Source organism: Urocitellus parryii, unplaced genomic scaffold (genome assembly GCF_045843805.1).
Source record: "Urocitellus parryii isolate mUroPar1 unplaced genomic scaffold, mUroPar1.hap1 Scaffold_321, whole genome shotgun sequence".
NCBI classification, from domain to species: Eukaryota; Metazoa; Chordata; class Mammalia; order Rodentia; family Sciuridae; genus Urocitellus; species Urocitellus parryii.
In genome coordinates, this window is record NW_027552943.1 from 104,140 (window position 1) to 122,991 (window position 18,852).

The 18,852-nt window shown below is 41.1% G+C and overlaps 1 protein-coding gene across 2 annotated transcripts in view; it reads left to right on the top strand.

Moving 5' to 3' along the window:
• The first annotated feature begins 6,309 nt into the window (after window positions 1-6,309).
• Thrap3 (thyroid hormone receptor associated protein 3) overlaps window positions 6,310-18,852 on the top strand; it is a 54,306-nt gene continuing 41,763 nt past the window's right edge. For both annotated transcript variants that reach the window (XM_026393377.2, XM_026393376.2), the window contains exon 1: window positions 6,310-6,409. The gene's annotated coding sequence lies outside the window, so the exon portion shown is untranslated. The remainder of the gene's footprint in view (window positions 6,410-18,852) is intronic.

Sequence of the window (18,852 nt, forward strand, 5' to 3'; positions counted from 1 at the left end):
CAACTTAGAAGTAACAGAAACCCAACTCATTGATTGCTCATGGCATGGAAAGGTCCAGAAATTTGCTCACTTCGGGCATGGCTGTATCCAAGGGCTCAACAGGTACAACAGAGAACATGTCTTTCTCAATTCATGGCTCTGCTTCCAACTCTGTTGGCTTTACTCTAGGGAAGTCTCTCTCCAAATAGTTGCCAAGAAGACCATTAACAAGCCCAGGCAAAAAAAAAAAAAAAACAAGCCCAGGCCAATGCTCTTCCAGTTTAGCAATCCCAGAAGAACAGGAGGGCCCCTGTCTGGGTGTTCCAGCCAAGGTCTCAGGCTGACACTCATTGCCTTGCTATCTTGGTTTGAGCCACTTGCCAATCACAGTGGCCAAGGGAATGAAATGTGCTGATCAGCCCATCACCTGCTCACCTGAGAGCCAGAGTGGGAGAGGGCTAGCTTCTTAGAGGGTTATCAGAGTGCTCTCAAGAGGAGAAGAGGCATGGAAGGATGCTGAGTGGCTGAGCAACAGATGCTACTTTATTTGCTCCTGGGTTCATGGAGAGATGAGATGTGTAGAAATCACAAGAATGTAAGGCAGAACTGGACGAATGTAGAATCAGTGTTAAGGTACTCTTGGGGGAAGAAGTTCTTAAACTGACCTTTGGGCTGGCGATGTGGCTCAAGCAGTAGCACGCTCCCCTGGCATGCATGCGGCCCAGGTTCGATCCCAGCACCACATACAAACAGGGATGTTGTGTCTGCCGAAAACTAAAAAATAAATGTTGAAGAGTTCTCTCTCTCCCTCTCTCTCTCTCTCTCACTCTCTCTTTAAAAAAAAAAAACAAAAAACAAAAAACAAAAAAAACAAACTTTGATTGATGAGGCTTCTTGGGAGGCAGAGCACTAGTAGACACCAGGAGGCAGGAAGCCTAGAGCGTGGTGAAGATGACCACACATGACCGGAGCATTATGTTGGAAGGACCCAAAACTGGTTAAGGACAAGGATGGCCTTGGGATTATCTTCCATTCTAATACAATGATAGCCTTTAAAGGTGACGGTGAACTGGAGAGAGTCAGAGGTTAGACCATTCAGGGCCTTTAGACCAATTTGAGGATTTGATTGATCCTGAGAGCCTATGTAAGGAAGGCCTGGATGGAGAGAGGCAGGAGGCAGGGAGGACAGGGAAGAGAACTTACCAGACCCAATACTTTGTAGCTCTTACTCTGGCTAAGGTAGCATAAAGTGCTTAGAAAAGTGGCCTCCAACTTGTGATCCTCCTCCCTCAGCCTCCTGAGTTGCTGGAATCACAAGTGTGCACCAGATACCCAGCCAGAGTAATGCTTTAGAAAAGGAAATCTGAATCACATTTCTCCCCTGCTCTTAAAACATGTGAAGGCCTGAGATAGGATTGATGAACCCAGGCTAATTCCATCCTAAGATCAGGAGTCATCTCGTCAAGAGTTATAAGATAAAGTTCTATTTTCTGTAAAATATTAGGATTTCTATTTGGCCTTGCCATTATTTTGATGTTTTAAACTTGCTTGGAATGCCTGCCCGTGCCTTGAACTTACCCATGCCTGGTTTTCCCTAACCAGATAACAACCCCCTCTGAAACCCTAATGGTGCCTCATAAATTCTGAGGTTGGGATCTAAATTTACTCCCTAAGTGCTGAACCATTTAGACCATTAACCTACTACCTGCCTTTGTATTATGCCTGTCAAAATCCTGTTATCTGGGGCTGGGGTTGTGGCTCAGTGGTAAAACACTTGCCTAGCACATGTGAGGCACTGGGTTCGATCCTCAGCACCACATACAAACAAAGTTGTTGTATCCGCCAAAAAAATTTCTCTCTCTCTCTCTCTCTCTCTCTCTAAAAAAAAATAAAAATAAAATTGGAGTCGGTGGTCTTTTCTTTGCTTCGTGTTTTAACAAGGATGATAGGAGATCCAGCAGAGTTCTGGGAGCAGAATACATTGGGCTTTGTGACTAACAGTGGTGAGGAGGAAGGAGAAAACCAGGGTTCCTCTGAGATTTGAGCCTGGGTGATCAGAAGGACAGAGGAACCCTTAACAGAAACAAGCAAGAACTAAGAAAGTCCATACACATATATTCGTTGCCAAATCTGGGCTTGGCCCTGCCAGGGTCTAGAGAGAAAAAGAACAAACTAGGAGTTTGCCTTCCAGGAGTAGTTTCTCTGCAAGAGGCACAGGCATTTGATGGATGATCTCAACATATTGTGATGTGTGGTAAGACTTGAAAAAGCAGTGTAGGGGACAGAGGTAGTAACAGTTCTTCTATTCACACAGCTGCTCAAATCAAGAAACCTGGGCATCAACCTAGCTCCTCCCACATCCATCTCCTCCTCTGTCTCATACTTGGTTAATACCAAGATCAGGAGATATCATCTTCTACATATCTTTTTCTTCTCTCAGTCTTTTTTTTTTTTTTCTTTAACTACTGGCTGTTTCACCACTGAACTCAGCCTTTTTATTTTATTTTATTTATTTTTTGAGATAGGATCTTAGTAAGTTGTCCAGGCTGGCCTCCAACTTGTAATGCTCCTGCCTCAGCCTCCATGTTGCTGGAATTACAAGTATGTACCATGGTGCCTAGCCACAGTAATGCTTTAGAAAAGGAAATCTGAATCACATCCCTCTCTGCTCATAAAGCTTTCAATAGCTTCCCATTGTTCTCAGAATAAAACCCAATATCCTCAAACTAAGCTATCAAACCTGGTAGGATCTGACTTATGGCCTCAGCAGCCTCATTGTCCTCTATTTCCTATTCCTCTCCAGGGTTGATGAGGGTTCAACAGTCTGTAGGAAGTGGCAAGTTCCTTCACATCACAGCGCTTTTCCATGTGTTGCTCCTTCTGTCTGGAATGTTCTTCCCCAATTCTTGGCCCAGCAAACTACATGGTTTTGGGTAATTTCCTCAGGACCTCCAGATTTTATACCAAGAGTTAGTCAGCTATTTCTGTAAAGGGAAAATGGCAAATAATTTAGGCTTTGCAAAGTCTCTGTTGCAACTACTCATCTCTGCTCTCATAGCAGCCTAAGGCATTAGGTAAATAGATGCTGGACTTGAATTTCGCATACTTTTTCTTTATCATAAATGGATATTCTTTCTTTTCATTTTTATTATCATCATTTTGAATTGTAAAAACAAGCTGAGTGCCCATAACTGTAATCCCAACTATCTAGAAGACTGAGGCAAGAGGATCACAATTTTGAAGCCAGCCTCAGCAAATAAAAAACATCCCATCTGAAAATAAAAAGGGCTGGGAGATAAAGTGCTCTTGGGTTCAATCCTCAGTATCACAAAACAACAACAACAACAACAACAAAAAACAAACAAATAAAACAAATAGGAGGTGTGCCAGAATTGGCCCCTAGGCTTTTGTAGCTTGCTAACCTTTGCTCTACACTATCAAAGAATATAACTTCCTATTTTGCACTTATCACAATAGTAAAATAATAGGCATATAGATATAGTCTTTTTGTTTTTCTTCTGAGAATTCAGCCTGAGGGTGCTTTACCATTGACCTATAGTCCCCAGCCCTTTTGATTTCTTTTTCTTTTCTTTCTTTTTTTTTTTTTTTGAGAGAGTGTCTCACTAAGTTGCCCAGGTTGGCCTTGCATTTAGGATCCTCCTGTGTCAGCCTTCAGAATAACTAGAATTACAGGCATGGACCACCATGCTGATAGATTCTTTCTTTCTTCTTCTTCTTCTTTTTTTTTTTTTTTTGGTACAAGGGATTGAACCTAGCAGTGCTTAAACCCAGTCCTTTTTATTTTTTGAGACAGGGTCTCACTAAGTTGATGGGGGTCTCCTTAAATCACTGAAGATCTTGCTTAAATCACTGAGGCTGGCCTCAAAATTGCAATTCTCCTGCCTTGGCCTTCTTTTTTTTTTGTTAGCAGAAATTTAATCCAGGAATGCTTAAATACTGAGTCACATCTTCAGCCCTTTTTCATATTTTATTTTGAGACAGGGTCTCACTAAGTTGCTTAGGGTCTCACTAAGTTGCTGAGGCTGGCTTTGAACTTGTGATCCTCCTGCCTCAGCCTCCTGAGACCCTGGGATTACTGTTGTGCACCATCATGACTGGCTAATAGATCTCTTCATGTTGTCTCCCATGTTGAAGGTAAGCTCTGAGAGGGAAAGAGCTACATTTGTTTTGTTTATCCTTTTTCCTGAGCATCCAGCACAAGGCTTGACATGTTGTAAGTGTTCAATATATGAGGAGGGATAAAGTATTCTCTCTGTTGAAAGGAGCTCAAAACCTAGTGAATGCAGACTCATAAACAATTAACTACACAATTAACTGGTAAAGTTGTGTTGGAAGGAGGGAGAGTTCAGTTTCTGGAGGTTCCTGTGGGAAATTAGAGTATGATGGCCATTTGGAACTACCTACATTAATTCAGTCTAAGATGTAGATAAGGAATAAGATTCTCCAAAGAGAGAAGAGATGTAGAAGTCACCGGAGTATCAGATCAATAAAGGAGAAAGGCCACTCAGAGAGAGGTTGAATAAGGAGAGGATGGAGACTGAAACCTTGGGATAAATTTCTTTCCAGAGAAAGGACAGAGGTTTACAGAGAGGTATAGAAGAGATCAAAGATACATTATTTCAGAAGCCAAGAGGAGTGAGTGATTTTATATTTTTGTACCCACCTAGTTTACCACTATACCCAAGTTTATGCATTGAGTATGGCATATAGCAGACACCCAGAAAATCTGTGAATTGAAAATTAAGTTGAATCAGAAGGTTTCAAGAAGCACTACACAGTATGCTGCTTACAGGAAGTGCTCCCAAGAAAGAAGAAAGAGTAAATAGTGTGGAAGGCATGCTGCTGGGGCTGGCAGGCATGAGGGCTGATGTGGCATGGTGTTTGACTTGAGGTGAACCTGGTGAGCTTGTGTTATTGGGAATTGAATCCAGGGCCTTGTACATGCTAGGCAAACATACTATGGGAGCTATATCCACAGCTCCTTTCTAAATTTTGTTTTGAGACAGGGTCTAAGTGGCACAGGCCTACTTCAGCCTCATGAGTTTCAGGCCTGGGCCACTGCACCCTGCTCAAGAGCAGATATTTTAAAAATATTTCTTGAGCTGGGTATGGTGGCTTATGCCTGTAATCCTAGCAACTTGGGCTGAAGGTGAGAGGATCCTGAGTTTGACGCTTCTCTGCACCACTTAGGGAGACCCTGCCTCAAATAACTTACAAAAAAAGTATTGATGTATACTTTGTCTTCTTAGGCCTGAGCATGCAGAAATCCATAAAAATTCATCTCTGCTCTCAAGGAGCTCACAGTCTGCTTGGAAGGCAAAGAACACCAGCCCTGACAATTATAGTATAAGGTGCAAACTTAATTTAGGAGCAGAGATGGGGAGAACTAGTAAACTTGGAAAGCATCACAGAATAGGTGCGAGTTCACTAGGGCAGCAGTTGCAGAGGAAATCAGTCTGTGCAAAACCCAGAGAAATGCAGTAGTTCTCAAGCACGTGTGCAAAAAAGAGAGGGCTGTTTAAAACTCAGATGCCACGGCTACGCTCCCGAGAGACTGCTGTTTCAACAGGCAAGTGCCACCCATTTTAACAAACTTCCTTCAGAGGATCACACTCAGAAAAACCTCTTTTTGTGTTCCCAATCTCGCGGAAGCTGGACGGAGAGGCAACGGGAAGACGAGGCTGGGGAGATCGCTGCCCATCTTCGCTCCTGGGCCTCCGAAGGAGGTCACACTATCAGAATTAAAAACAAAAACGCCTTCATTTTGCGTTGCGCTTTCAAGGTACTTGAAAGTAAGATACTCTCATGTACCTTACTTTGTCGGAGCAATAACTCTGTGGAATAGGGATTCTGAATCTCGTTTTATAGAGGAGGAAACAGCTTTAGAGAAGAGAGCCGATTTGCTCAAGGTCACAAAGCGAGAGGTGGCAAGGTTGAGCAGGAATACCAAGCGACTTGACTCCCAGTTTCAAGACTTTTCGACTACGCAAGCGGGCCAGAGAGTGGGTGGGGCTCAGTCCCTCCCTAGAGGCTGGTTCCAAAATGGTGGGGGCAGTGGCGTCAGCAACGCCCCCGCCCCTTCCGTCCACCTCCCTCCCTCTTCCACAGGCCACCAGGCGGGGGGAAGGGACGGAACGGAGCACCCCACGTGACTGCCGACAGCCCGGCGAGGTGACGCAAAGCGGCGGGCCCAACGCTCGCTTTTTCTTTCGGGAAATGTAGTTCAGGAGTCCGCCCAGTCAGCGCGGAGGGGCGGGCCTAGGACTACATTTCCCAGGAGGCAGCGGAGCGACGCCGCCGCAGCGGTCGACGGAGAGCGGGGACGCGGGGCGCACTGTCGGGCGGGGGCGAGATTCGGGCCGGTTGTGCCGTTGCGAGGCTGCAGCTGCGGTCGCTGCGGTGGGCCCAGGTGAGTGAGCGCCTCTGATGGGAGTTGGGACAGCTCCACCGGCTCCAATCATTTTCTGTTTTATCTTTTCTCTGCGGCGGCTGCGTTTGGGTTAGGGAAAAGGCCTGGCGTGGAGCCTCTCCCCCGGGCCTCTTCTCAGCGGGCCCCGCTTCCTCCGGCTCCTCCCCCTCCCCGCCCTTCAGGGCTTCTCTTCGCTCGGGCCTAGCTCCCCAGGCTCTAGGCCGCCTTCTTTGCCGGGCAGCGTCTACATCTCTGTCTCCTTTTTGCAATCTGCCTAGGGAGGCTTCCACTTTTCCTCCCCTCATCCCCTTTTGATGTTATGAACCCTATTATTTGGATTCTCCCTTTCCCGGAACTCTTGAATGCCCTTCCCCCCCTCACAGTCTCCCCATTGGCCTGGTTCTGTCTCAGGGCGCATGTTTGCTGGCACTCAGTAAATGTTAATATTTCCGTTCTCTTCTGCCTTGTGGCCAAGAGAGGCATAATCCACGTTCATCTCCTTAAAAAAAAATATATCGTTCGCACTTTTTTTTTCTTAGGCTGGAAGTGAGGCCGACTTACATTCCAGTGGTCATTGGCCTGTGTCCTGCATATATGAAGTAGTTTCTCTTAGCATCTAAGCAACTTTTATCAGCTACTGTTTGCTCTTCTAAGTCTGTGGGGTGGAGAGTGGCGGCGGAAATGGTGAGCAACTCTGGTGCCCAAAAGTTGGAAGCCATCAGTGGGAGTGCAGTATTGACGGGGAAGTTGTTAATTGGATTGAAAGGGAAACGTCTGAGAGTGGTATGGCCCGGCCGGACCAGCCTAGGGAAACTTAAGGGGGCAGCATTACGGAAGGATCCTTGAGCCAGTCTGCCGGAGTTCATATTTGGGCTCTGCCAATATTTGGTTTTAGATCGAATTTTCACTTCTAAGTGCCTTGGTTTTCTTGTTTTTAAAATAACAGTGCTAAAATAGTAGTGAATTTCGCACTTTACAGGGTTATTATGAAGAACAAGTAAAGACTGCTTAGCTACTATCATCAACATTCTCTTCGTCGTGTATAGGATTTCTAGTTTGTGGGCTTAGAGTGAAAAGGGATTTAACACACCATCAGTTTTCTTTCCTTTCAGATGTTCTTCCTTGTTTTTTATTTTATTTTTTGATATGCGGTGCTGAGAATAGAACCCAGTGCCGCACTCTTGCTAGGCAAGCGCTCTGTCACCCAGCCACAACCCCAGCCCCCTTCCTTGTTTTTGTTTGTGGACATATTATCGGTAGTATTTTTTTTGTTTTGGTACTGGGGATTGAACCCAGGGACTGTTTACCACTGAGCTACATCTCCAACCGTTTTTCTGTCTCTCTCTCTCTCTCTTTTTTTTTTTTTTTCTTTTTTGAGATGGGGACTCTCTTGCCTCAGCCTTCTCAGTCCCTGAGTTTATAAGCCTCTACCACCAAGCCCGGCTTCTTCTGTCCTGTTATCTAGACAGTCTGATGTGTATATTATTTAGTAGAAGTCTGTTAAAGGTACAGAAATAGTTTCTGTCTTGAAAAATGTGGAGCAAATTGGGTTGTTTGTTTTTTGGTAGAAAATGTATTTTGTGAACTATTGTTTGTGCTTTATATCAAGAACAATTATGGTGCAGTGATGTAGGCTTGATTGCATTTTGTAAAAGCTGAAGTTTCTGTAAGCAACTAATTAATTAAAAGCCTATATGTATATATGTATAAACCTATATGTATAGTAGTACTCCATTTAAAAAAGAAATTATTTTTAGCCCCAGTGAAAGTTTATTTATTTGTGGGGCCGGGCATTGAACCCCAGGACTTTTTGCATGAGCTATGTCTCCAACCCAGTGTAGTTCAATTTGAGCTCTGGTGGTGATGGTAGTAGCATTCTTTACTGTATTTCTTTTAATACAATAGGTACATACTCCTGAAGTTGATTTAGCCAGTGAATTATGCTTTACAGGCTTGGGGGTGTAGCTCAGTATAGAGGGCTTGCCTGGCATGCATAAGGCCCTGGGTTTAATCCCCAGCACTGCCAAAAAAATACAAAAATAAAACAAAAGGAAAAAATTTTTGGATAACAAAGAATGATCTGTTTTGTACTGAAAAAATTGGAAGGAGGAAGAATTTGGAGTATATCCAAGATTAGCACAGAGATGGGGAAGGAAGAAGCTGAATGGGAGAGCTCACAGGCATATGATTTGCTTGCTTTAGACTGGATAGTTCTAATTTATCAAGAATCTTAAAAGAGTTCTAGCTAGCCTTTCTCTTGCATACTGACATCCTGAATTGAAGGAAATGTGATTAATATATTTTTTACTCAAATATTAGACTAATGGATTGCCTAACACACTCATTCCATAAACATCTAAGATCAATTCACTGTTTGACCCTGATTGATTGACTGAGCGGAGTGATTCAACAAATTGTATCCAGGGATGGGGATATAGCTCAGTTTGTAGAGTGCTTGCCTTGCATGCCCGTGGCCCTGGGTTCAATCCCCAGCATCACCAAAAAAAGAAAAGAAAACAAACAAAAAACAAAACCAAATTGTATCCAAGAGCCAACCATATACTAGGCCAGTTTGCTGTTTGTGTTAGGCCCTGTGTGGGCAATGAACCAGGCAATGAAGCGTGAGACAGGTGTGGCCTTGTCTTTTGGGAATTTACAGGATAGTGGGTTAAGTAGATAAATTACACATTGAGAAGTGGCCTGGAGGTCATGCTGGAGACTTTGATAGACACTTAAAAGGGGTAGTTTTAACAGTGGTCAGAGGAGTTCTTTTTGGGGAGAATGAGGAACCAGTTAGGATGTCAGGGAAACCGCAAGGAACATGTTCACAATTTAGTGTGCTCTGTGAACTGAAAGAAGGCAAAGTGTAGGTTACACACAGGAAAGTCTTTAAAGATGAGTTGGTGTGGGCTGGGGTTATATAGCTCAAGTGATAGAGCTGTTGCCTAGAGTTCAGTCCCCAGCACCACCAAAAAAAAAAAACAAAAAAACAGAGGTTTGGCGGTTTAGGAAAGCTGTTAAGGTATCCTGATAGATAGGTTATTATGATAGGGGTGTGTGTGTGTGTGTGTGTACATAAGGCCATTTACAACAAACTGTTATTTTAATAGTACAAACAGGGAGGAAAAAAGAAGATTGTGACTTCATTTGGTACTAGGGATTGAACCCAGGCTCACTTTTGACATTGAGCTTCATCCCCAGTCCCTTTAATTTTTTATTTTGAGACAGGGTCTCACTAAGTTGCTTAGGGCATTGCTGATTAACAGAATACCTTTATTTGATTTATTTTTATATAGTGTTGAGGTTTGAACCCAGTGCCTCAATGTGCTAGGCAAGCATTTTACCACTGAGCCACAACTCTAGCCCATTGCTGATTGTTGAGGCTGGCCTTGAATTTATAATCTTCCTCAGCCTGCTGAGTTCCTGGGATTAAGGCATGTGCCACTGTGCTCAGTTTAAAATTACTTTTGCAGAAGGGCAAAATAGACTTGGAAGATGTCAAGTGAAGAGGCTACTAGCCTGCTGGAGATGGCAGTTGCCTAATGTAGAGTGTTTGAGTGAAGATGTAGCCATAGGAAGAAGTAGAGGGTTTGGAGTTTAAGTAGATTTAATGTTCTCTTGAGCAGGATACCCCCTCCCCAGTCCCCCTGGGGATTTAGCTCAGGGGTGCTTTACTATTGAGCCATGTCTCTGCCCTTTTTATGTTGATATGGGGATCTCACTAAATTGCCCAGGCTGGCCTTAAACTTGTGGTTCTCCTGCCTCAGCCTTCCAGATTGCTGGGATTACAGGTGTGAGCAACTGTACTGAGTTGAGGATACGGGTCTTGCTAAGTTTTTTGGGCTAGCCTCAAATTTTCGATCCTCCTGCCTCAGCCTCTTGAGTTGCTATTAATTTTTTGAGGATGTACAGTTTCTCTTTCCCTTCTGTATTGGAGTCTCAAAAAGGTTTAAGGACCATTGCTTAAACTTCATAATGCAGATTCATAACTCATAAAAAAGTAATTGTCTAAAATTCCCCAGGGCAATAAGATACACAGGTACCCCTTCGAAAGGATTGGCTTTCCTAGTCTTTCAAAGGAAATGACTTATTTATTTATTTTTAAGGAGAAATAATGAGTTGAAATGTTATGTGCTATATAGTTCATCTTTTAGTTTCTTTTTGTTTAGAAAATAATGATTATGCTCATACTGAGAGCTGAAATTTGGGAAGTTCAGTTTCATAAGTCTGTTCCTAATGTTTTCTTTTATTGGATTTTGTTTATGGTTCTTATTTTAGTGGCTGAAATGGTGCAACTTAGTGTGAAAGAAGTAAGATTTTCTTCTTCAAAAATTAGAGGTTTCACAAGTATATTCATGTCTCTTTAGTGTGTTTTCAGATGATAGTGTTTTACTGGAATCATAGGGTGTGTTTTCTGCCTCAGAAGTTATAGTTCTGCCCCTGGGAGAACTGTGTATTTTTCTTTTCATGACAGAGGTTGAAAACAGGCTAGGGACTAAATCCAGTCTCCAGATGTATTTTGTTTGGCTCAGTGCTATAATTTGAATTAGTTGTTAACATTTAAAAACAAGGAGATTTTATATAAAAATTTGGATTCATGCTGCTCTTGAAAAATAAGACTTGGCAAGCTGAGGGTAATGGCACATGCCTATAATCCCAGCAACTCAGGAGGCTGAGGCAGGAGGATCACAAGTTCAAAGCCAGCCTCAGCAATTTAATGAGGCGCTAATCAACATAGTGAGATGTGCTTGAAATAAAAAATAGAAAGGACTGGGGATATAGCCCAGTGGTTAAGTGCCCCTGGGTTCAATCCCAATTCTCCCTCACCCCCCACCAAAAAAATTTTTTTTGCAGCCATGGATCTTTTCTGTTTTTTTAATTAATTTACTTGTTCTAATCAGTTGTACATGACACAGAATAGTCTTCTATTCATTGTACACAAATGGAGCAGAGTTTTTCACTTCTGGTTGTATCTAAAGTAGGTAGGGTCACACTATTTGTGCAATCATATATGTACCTAGGGTAATGATGATTGTTTTATTTTACCATCTTTCTTACTCCCATGCCTCCTCTTCCCTTGCCCTTTGCCCCATCCAAAGTTCCTCCACTCATCCCCACCCCCCATTATGGATTGGCATCCACTTAGAGAAAACATTTGGCTTTTGTTTTTTTTTTGGGATTGGTTTACTTTGCTTATTCTCTAACTATCCATTTACCTGCAAATGCCATAATTTTATTCTCTTTTACTGCTGAGTAATACTCCATTGTGTATATATACCACAGTTGGATCTGTTTCTGTTTTCAGCAACCATCTTTTGTGGTTTGTGCATGTGCTCTCTAGTTTGCCACAGACCCACCAGAGCCTGACATGCATCCCTCATGTGGGGCAGAGAGTCCATTGATCCTTATTGATTTACATGTTTATTGTATACATTTTAATTTGTTTCTTTTCTGGATATATATGATACAGGTCTCTAATGCTTGCATTCAAAGTCATTTTGCTGTCTTAACATAATATTACTACTTTTTTCCCTTTGAATTCCTTATTTCCTTCCTGTAGGTAACTTTGGAAGAGGAAGGTGAAGTGGTAAGGGGGAAAATAACCCCAAAACCTTGAATTGTTTAATTTCCATATTGAAGAAAACCCCAGGACTTTTAGAAAGCATGTAGGCATTGATCTGGTACTTTTTTAGCTGGCATACGTGCAGTGCCCTCATTTTTTTTTTTTTTTTTGAAAGAAAGTCACTTTTTTTTTTTTTTTTTTTTAGGTGAGAGAGGAGAGAGAGAGAGAGAATTTTTAATATTTATTTTTTTTAGTTCTCTGCGGACACAACATCTTTGTTGGTATGTGGTGCTGAGGATCGAACCCGGGCCACACGCATGCCAGGCGAGCATGCTACCGCTTGAGCCACATCCCCAGCCCCCAGTGTCCTCATTTTTGTGCTGCCTGGTTTTGCTTTGTAGTATCTGGAGTGTTAACTGCATAGCTTAGCCTGTCTCAGAAGGTAGAAGGCCAAGCAAAGGAAAATTTCTGTATGTCTAATGATAGGACTTTTGGTCCTTGTCTTGAGATGTAAGAACCAGAGTTATTTTACTTCAAAATATAGTAAACATCTGTGAAGCTCATTGCTTTGCTTTTAGTAATCAATCCTGTGTGGGTTAGAGGTTAATAATTTAATTTTCTATTTTAGTAAAAAGGGTGGGATAAATAAAGGATTGATGGAGTAATTCATGGAGGTAAGATAGTTTTATAAAGTTACCCAGAACACTAGATGTGGTGGTGCAGGCAGGAGGATGGCAAGTTCAAGGCCCAGTCTTGGCAATTTAGGGAGACTCTACAGCTGTGCTGTAGTAGTAGTAGAACATGTGCTGGGCTGGAGTGTTGATTAATATCTAAAGTGAGAGTAATGTGAAAAAAACTTTGTTTCAGGCATAGTAAAATGATCCTTGATACAAAATCTGACTTTTTGCAGTCTTAAGTTCTTACTATGCTTTTTATCAAGGACTGGCTCTATCATCTAAATTTTGGCAGTTTTTAAGTACTGGGCATTGAACTCAGGGCCTTGCACATGCTAGGCAAGTATTCTACCACTGAGCTGCTGCCCTAGTCCCTCTGGCATTTTGATGGCTTTGTATGCACACTGGGAAATGTCTTGAGGGAGGCCTTCTTGGGTTACTCTGTAAACAGTACTCTCCTTGTCACCTGATACTTCTCCCATCTTAATTTTCCATTATTATTTTTTTTAAATAGGTCTTTATTTTATTTATTTATGTGGTGTTGAGGCTCGAACCCAGTGCCTCACACATGCAAGGCAAGCGCTCTACCGCTGAGCCAAATCTCCAGCTCTTAATCCTCCATTATTATTACATGACATTATAATATTTTAAATCTGTTACACACTTAATCTCTTTTTAGAGAGTAATTAGGGATTTGTTTGATTCAGGTGTTTAATCCCTGTCTGGGGGCTGGGGATGTGGCTCAAGCAGTAGCGTGATTGCCTGGCATGCGTGCGGCCCGGGTTTGATCCTCAGCACCACATACAAACAAAGATGTTGTGTCCGCCGAAAACTAAAATAAATATTAAAAACTCTCTCTCTCTCAAAAAAAAAAAAAAATCAGTAAAAAAAAACAACTCATTGAACTGTGTTCTTAAAATATACATAGATGTCTGTTGTACGAATAACAAATTTGTATTAAAAACCCATCTTATTTTGCCATTTTGCAACTGCATGTAGCTAGAAATGTTATGATAATGATAGTTTTTGTTGAATATTTAGTAAATTTAGCCAAATCTAGATTGGACAGGAGGGCTAGGGATGTAGCTTAGTTGATTGAGTGCTTGGCTAGCATGCGTGAAACCCTGGGTTCACTTGCTACCACAAGCACCCCCCTCCCCCAAAATAATCGTTATGGACTTTGATTGGATAGGAGGCTTTTAAACATTCTCTGAAGTGAGGGTGCTTCTGGAGCTGCTACTCAGGGAAAGAGGCTGAGGTGGTGATGGGACTCTTGAGCCCCCCAGTCTCATTTCAATCAGAACAGTTCTACATTTATATTTTATACTCTGAGGTTCTCTCTCTCTCTCTGGTTTTTAAAATTTTTTGATACTTATTTTTTAGTTGTAGTTGGACACAATACCTTAATTTTATTTATTGATTTTTATGTGGTGCTAAGGATCCAACCCAGGGCCTTGCACGTGGTAGGCGAGTGCTCTACCGCTGAGTCAACTCCAGTCCCTGAGGTTCTCTTTTATAATTTTTTTTTTTTGTCTTTTTTGGAACTGGGAGTCGAACCCAGTATCATTTAAAAAAAATAAAAAATAAAACTCCCGAGTCTCCTAAGGACCTCCCATCCCAAGCAAGACATATTTTATAAAACCCTTGAATAATATATTTTTTTTAATCCCTGCCCACAGACAGGTGTTTGTTGAAAAATTCAGACATTACAGAAATATATAATGGAGAAAGTAGAAGTTTCCCATAGTGCTGTCTCTTCAGGCCATCAACAGTATGGATCTATAGAAGAGATATCTACTGTATTGGGGTGTTGCACATGTACATTTTTACTTTGATGCTTGTCAAAGGTATTTTTGAGTAGTAATGGTAGACAGTAAGAAACCATGGAGGAAATAGGAATAAAACTCTTGGGTTTATTTATGAAGGCCTAATATTTAATATCTTGCTTCACAAGGACCTAAGTTGCTCCCAGTGATGCAGGAGGCTGAGACAAGAGACTCAAAAGTTTGAGGCCAGCCTGGGCAACATAGTAAGACCCTATTTCAAAAAAAAGGGGTTGGGGAGGGGACTGGGGTTGTGGCTCAGTGGTAGAGCGCTTGCCTAGCACGTGTGAGGTACTGGATTTGATCCTCAGCACCACATATAAATAAATAAAAGTATTTTGTCCATCTATAACTAAAAAATATATTTAAAAAAAGAGGGTTGGGAATGTAGCTCAGTGATTAAGCATCCCTAGGTTGCTAATCCTCAGTATCCCCCCACCCCCCCCAAACTCCCATAAGTTGCAGAAGCATTTTGTTAATGATATTCCTCTTATTTTGTTGGAAATTTTTGGAAAGTGATATTTTGGGGTTAATGGGATTGCTTTATTTTTGTTCATAACATAGAATTTAGCTTTACCTCTTTGCTTTTTCAGTTTTGTTAGTCACTTAGATATGCTATTGCTAGACATTTTATTTTCAGCAAATATAAATTGGCTCATCATTTAGCCCTCCAGAGGTGATTAAAGTTGCTTTGAATGTAATATCATTGAGTTGCAATGTAGAACTAGGAAGACAATATATTTGATTGTTGGATTATTGTCTTCCTTTTTTTTTTTTTTAAGAGAGGGTTCTCATCATTTGCCTAGCATGCGTGTGAGGACCTGGGTTTGCTCCCCAGCCCTGGACCTTTTCCCCTCACCTGCCTTCCCCCCCCAAAAAAGGGTGGGTTCTTACTATGTTGCCCATGCTGGACTCCTACTAGAGTCAAGTGATCCTCCTGCTTCAACTTCCCTAGTAACTGGGATTACACCATGCTTGGTTTATTGCTTTTTTTCTTTTCTTGGAGGGGGGCGGTGTTCTGGGTATTGGACTCAGGGGCACTTGGCCACTAAGCCACATCCCCAGCCCTATTTCATATTTTGTTTAGAGACAGGGTCTCACTGAGTTGCTTAGCACCTCACCTTTGCTGAGGCTGGCTTTGAACTTGCGATTCTCCTGTCTCCGAGCTGCTGGGCACTGGTGCCTGGCTTTTTTTTTTTTCTTTTCTTTCGTTTTTTGGCAGTACTGGGACTATCTTCCACTGAGCTATGTCCCCAGCCCTTTTTATTTTGAGATAGGATCTTGCTAAATTGCTGAGAATCTCACTAAATTGCTGAAACTGGCCTCAAACTTGGAATCCTCCTGTCTCAGCCTCCCAAATTGCTGGGATTACAGGATTACACCATCACGCTTGACTGTTCTTCACTTTACAAAACACCTTGGTATGGTAGGAACTAGAATTTGGATTGATGCAAGGACTGGATTTTATGTTATTTGACTCTTTTCTTTTTTTGGGGGGGGGGATGAGGCATGAACTACTTACTAAATGCCTATAAAATGCCAGGTGTTTATAAAAAAAATTGGTGTTGAGAGTATTTATTTGTTAATATACTTTTTAAGATTTAATTTCTATCAAGGTTATTTATCTTTTAAAAATATTCTTTTAGTTGTAGTTGGACACGATACCTTATTTTATTTATTCATTTATTTTTTATGTGGTGCTGAAGATGGAACACCCAGTGCCATGCACATGCTAGATGAGCGCTCTACAGCTGAGCCCCAGTCCCAGCCCTAGCCCTATGTGTTTTTTTTAGATACAGGGTTTTGTATGTTGGCCAGTCTGCCCCTGGGCTCCTGATTTTAAGTGATCCTTCTGTCTCAGATTATTCTGTAGAAGTAGACTGTTGCTTAAATCTGGGCTTCAAATGTTGTCTTTAGGCCACTGGATATTTATGTTGGGTGAGCTAAAGCGTAATTGTTCAGTGTCTTTATTTTGGGACTGTGGAAAATGTATTTATTTTTATCAAATGTAGTATTAATACAGCTGTTATGATCTCACTGAATGTGGCTTAAATGAATTTGTAGAAAATTTAGTCAGCAATACTTTTAGAGGATTTAGTCTCATAAACTGTCTTTTTTTTTGTCCGGGGGTACCGGGGATTGAACACAGAGACACTATCACTGAGCCACATCCCCACCCCTATTTTGCATTTTATTTAGAGATGGGTCTCACTGAGTTGCTAGCAGTTTGTTTTTGCTGAGGCTAGCTTTGAACTTGATCCTCCTGCCTCAGCCTCCTGAGCCACTGGGATTATAGGCATGTGCCACTGAGCCTAGCTTCATAAATTGTCTTTTTAAATTCCATCATTCCTATAAGGTGTGTGTTGTCTTCATACTGTGTAAGTTAATCATTCTGCATCAAATATATGCGTCAGGGATGATGGTTTCTTTTTTTCTTCCAACATTTTATTATGAAGGATTTTGAGCATATAGAAAAGTGGAAAGAATTGTATAGTTAGCACCTATGTGCCCATCACTTAGATTCTACATTTGTTAGCATTTGCTAAATTTGTTTCATCACATCTTCACTGACCATTTATGTGTTGAGTTCAGGTATCTGCCTATGTGACCCATGAATGGAAGATCACTTAATTTTGAAGTCAAATAAATTATTGCTCTTTATTAGGAAACTTAAAAGTTTTTATGTGTAAGATAAAAATATTGCATAAGATAACTTTGCAATGTTATTCCATATGGAATTTTGATCTTGTTGTTCCCACCTGATTTTATTCTAGTAACTAATCTTACCAAGTTGCCAACACAAAATCAAGGTACTTTCCTTTTGGGGTGTAAAGTATCACAGTATCGCTATAGAAATACAGGTTTTGTTTTCTGGACTGTTCATCCTCTTGCCATTAACTAATTCTAGTGTGTAGAAAATCGCTGTTCAAATTTATATTGTAAGTTTTGGTACAGTTATTTGATGCTTTATCTTCCATCCTAAAGCATTGTACATGTTAAATCCAGCTTTAATATAAAAACTTGAATCATCTGGTTAATGTTGAAAATATTTAAAAGTTGCTTTTTCTTTGGCACATTTCTTTTTATAGTTTAATAAAGATATAATATTGTAAAAATTATTTCACTGAATAATCAGCTTCAGATTTGGACCTAGTGTGGAGTTAAGGGAACTTCTAGGGATTTAACATTTAACTGATTTATTTCTCTTTCTTCCCTCCTTCCCTCCCTTTCTTTCTTGCTGGGGATCAATCCATGAGTGCTTTGCCACTGAGCTACATCCCCAGTCTTTTTTATTTTTTATTTTGAAACAGTGTTCTGGATAAAATTGCTTAGGCCCTTGCCAAGTTGTGAGGTTGGCCATGAACTTGTGATCCTCCTGCCTTGACCTGGGTCACTGGAATTACAGGTGTGAGCCATTGTGCCTGATTGGGAATTTAACTGATTTATACTTGCTAATGCTTAAATATGTGTGTATCAACTTTGTTTTTTGAAGTTGATTGTGGAAACTGAAAAGTATTTTAAGGGTTTGATTTATTTTTCTTAGAAGCTTCATAGGAGTTGTCATTTGAGCATTGGAAGGATGGAGGTTGAGCAGCTGCTTGAGTTTTTCATGTGTTGGGGATACAGGTTGGGACAGTGATGATTGAGAGGAGGCTATTCAGGACAGTGGGAGGAGCATGATTAAAGATGTAGAAGCCGAAAAATTTATTCTAAAAATATTGTTTGATTAAGGGTAGAAGCATAGGAGTTGACTAGTAGAGGATGGAGTGGTTAGAGCAGGATTTTATTCAGTAAGCAAGTGGGACCTTTAATCAGAGGAATTATATCGTCTTTGTGACAAGTTATTCTATCATCAAATTTGGTCTTTTCCCTATTGCTTGTTAAAAATGAAAGCAAATGTGACTACCCTAGAAGTTGGTTATTGGCTCTGATGCTCTGGGTTAAATGGATTGTTAATCAAACTGCTATCTTGGATGAAAAAAATTTCTAGCACAATTAGGGAAGTATGGAAGATAGACTCTGAATGTATCATCCCTTTTTCTACTCTGAAATTAGTTTTTTTGTTGCTGACTGAAATTTCTTAAAAATAGACTATAAGTTAGATTTTATTTATTTATTTTTTGTGGTGCCTGGGATTGAACCCAGGGCCTTGTGCATGTGAGGCAAACTATAAATTGAGCTATAGCCTCAGCCCTAGATTTATTCTTACAATCAGAACATCCTCTGGTGCCTCTATGAAGAGTACAAAAATTAGCTAAATTTTAATGAGTGTTTTTTTTTGTTGTTGTTGTTTTGTATTGTTTTTTCCTTCGTACCAGGGATTGATCTCAGGTACTCCACCACTGAGTTGCTAAGTGCCTCACAATTGCTGAGGTACTGTTG